The following is a 3,486-nucleotide window of genomic DNA, read 5'->3' on the forward strand; positions in this document are numbered from 1 at the left end:
CTGTTGATGCATTTTTTCAGGTATTCTTCAGAGAAATATATTTCTCTATCTATTATGACAATTGTCAAACTGGATTGAATGCTCTTTTCTTTTAGGGCTTGAAATACTTTACTCTAAGCTCTCCTTGACTTGAGGATTTGTGTTGAGAAGTCTGCTGTGATTCTGATGAGCATTCTTTTGTAGTCGATTTATTTTTTTTCTATAACAGCTTTTAATATTCTGTTATGTTGGATTTCTTCAATCTTGACTATCATATGCCTTAATGTAGTTTTGTTTGTTTGATCTAGCTAATTGGAGTTCTGTATGCCTCACTTAACTGTACATAAGATTCATTTTCTAAGCTTGGGAAGTTTAGTACCATTACATCTACGAACATGTTGTATATGTCACTTGTACCATCGCCTGCTTTTTCACTGATTCCGATCAATCCTATGTTATATTCTTTGCATCTCAAACAGCTGTTAGATTGATTGTTTTATGACCCTTTGCTATGTTTAAAAAATCATTCTTTTCATGATCATTAACTGCAAACCGGTCTTCTACAGCTGATATTCTGTTCCCACATGGGTTCATTCTGTTGTGTATACTTTCAATAGAACTTTTATTCTCCTGGATATTTGTTTGTGCCTTTTTCATGAATCCTATTTCTTTCCTGTGTTGGGCATTTGTGATTTCCATAATTTTCATAAGCTGCTCTTATTTTTTTAAAATCTGTATCTGTTCTAGATTCACAACCATATTTTTCATTACAGGCATCATCTCTGTAGTTATCTGAAAAATTATTTCTGATTTTATTTTTTCCAGAGCCTCATTCATCTGATTTATTATTTCCACTGTTACCATTTTAGAAAGTCCAGGTGGGTGGATTTTGGCCCCTGGGTTGCCTTTGGAGAATTGTAAGTCTGATGTTTTATCTTCCTTCATAGTCTTGTTTTCTGTTTTTGTTTTTGTTTTTGTTTTTGTTTTTTTGCTTTAATTTCTGTGCACACAAGGAACAACTGAGCTGAGGCTGAACCACAGGTCAGTGAACTCCATGTGATTAGAGCAAAGCCAGTCCAAGGAACATGGGATGCCAGAGAAGGCAGACCATGTCAACAAACAGCAGGTGTCTGGTGTTGGTGTTCCTCCCAGTGAACTATATCACAGACAGCTCTGAAAAATGTCTTACTTTCTGTGTTCGCAGCAAAACACTGAAAGCTTATACTTTTAATCCTGTTACATGTTTCCCCTTTTTTTATTGTGCAAACATAAAGATGAGGGGGTTGGAACAGTTGTTGCTGATTCTCCATTAGAGGGCTTTGTCCCACTGAGGCCTAACTTTATTATGTGTCTTGTCTTTCCTTAAGCTCTTGTTGCCCCCTCTCAGGACCCTGCTGGCTGCACAGGACCTGGAAGGTATCACCCAACATGGTGTCCAGAGCACAGGGGCACTCAGTAAGCCAAGATGAGGAGACACTGTGGGAGTCCATATGACAGGAACAAGGTACAGAGTGCATTGAATAATCTGGGTGTAAAACAATTGGGAATTGAGACTCTAAGAATCCTTCTTTGTGTACTGAAATGCTTAAAGCTTTGCACTTAAAGTGGCACCTATTAAGACTGCACAGCTTGATAAATATCTTGAGTTTGTTCCAGAGACCTGTTCTTGGTTTCCATGAGAAGGAACTATAAATTTACATGCTTGAGAGGTTGGGGGAACTGCAGTGAAAACAAAAATGGTGACTGAGCCAGGGTTGGTGGTCATGGCAGCTGTGGGGCTATACACACAGCAGGAACTAAAGAGCTCAGCCAAGCCTAGACCCTGGCCAGGACTAGGGAGGTGGCAGGGGGGACCTAAATGCCTGCTTTGCCAAAATTCTGTGTCAGTCACAGAGGGGACCCCAGGACTCATCCTGGCGTGGGGTGCCCAGTTTTCCTTTCCAAGTCTGCGTTCCTGTGGGATGCTGCAGGATTGATGCTTGTGAAGAGCTTATGATAGTTAGATTTATTGCTAGTTTCAAGGACCCTTAGGAAATTATGACTTTTCAGAGACATCTTACAAGTGCATCAAGTTTTGGGTTTTGAATCTGTTGCAAGATACCACCTCCTCAATGCACTAGGGATGTGTTGTTGCTGCCTATTTGGCTTAGTCACTACTTCTTCAGAACTGGCCTTTATTATCTCAGTCCCAGCATACAAAAAAGAAAAATTGATTAAGACAACTATGTTACCTTGGTTAAAGTAGTATAATCAGCAATAACAATATCATCAAGCACAACCTGGAAAATGACAAACTGGCATTAACTTGCCACCTTTAACCATGTGAACAAGATGTGTAGTTGTATAACAAAATCTAAAGCAAACCAGGTAATTGTATATAGTAAGTGTCCTCTCAGTATGGCAATTTTATTCTCACCAGAAATAGTGGAGAAATAGAATAAGAGAAAGAGATCAGGCCCTGGCAAACAGCTCGGTGGCACAAGCACCTGCCTGGCAAGTGCAAGGTCCCGAGTTCGACTTTTGGTACAAAAAGAGAAAAGAGAAAGAGAGATTTTTGGGCAAGGCTGAAGGACAAAGGAAGATGATGCAAGCTTTGGGGATTTGGTGAAGGTGACAGGAGAGAAAGATGGAACAAACCAAAAGCAAAAAACTAAAAATAATAGTCACAGTCATATGAAAACAAAAAAAATTTTAAAAAAAGAAAAAAATGCCCACTTTATGTCATCTCTGCTGTCACTGGTAGACCAAAGGGACTAGACAGAGTCCAGACACATATTTGTGTGTCCCATCAAGGCACCAGGAGAAAAGGGTGTGTAGTCCTAGCAAGCTTATGTCTTCAACTCCACCAAGGTTCAGGCTGGCTCCAGTTTCTCACTGTAAGGCTGGGACTTGATTTATTTAGTCCACAACACTCCAGGTTCTCCTTCTGGCTTGAACTTGGCTCACTAATTACCAGTCACCCATTGCTGCACTTCATCCTGACACTGGAAGCCATTAGATGGAGCTAACTCACAGTTGCTCTGAGTTCTGAGTTCATTTGGCCCCTTTCCAAAATGGCAACAAGACAATTTCCTCTCCACAGTACACCCAAACCATACTGGAATAGAATTACTCACCAGCCAGCACAGTCCACAGCACTCACTGCTCCGTGCTGCTGGTGTATTTCTCTGTGGAGTCTGAATTCACTGGTATTAGGGCCAGCAAAATAGCTCAGTGGATTAAAGCGCCTGCTTAGGTAGATGTAGGGGTCAAGGGATCGATCCCCAGGCCTGCCATGCTGGACCTGCCCCCCGGGGTGCACTGAGATGGCAATTGAGACTGGGCGTGGTGGTGCACACGTATAATTCCAACTTTTGGGAGGCTATAAATAGAAGGATCTTTACAAGTCCAATCTAGTAGTGGGACCCTGAACACCCTGTAGACCCTTCCCTAAAATACAAAAAAAAAAATGAAGTCACCAGTATATTCACGGTGTCTCTGAAGGTTTGAGCTGCCTGTCCCACACAG

The sequence above is a fragment of the Octodon degus genome, unplaced genomic scaffold, assembly GCF_000260255.1.
Source record: "Octodon degus isolate 3935 unplaced genomic scaffold, OctDeg1.0 scaffold00085, whole genome shotgun sequence".
Lineage (NCBI taxonomy): Eukaryota > Metazoa > Chordata > Mammalia > Rodentia > Octodontidae > Octodon > Octodon degus.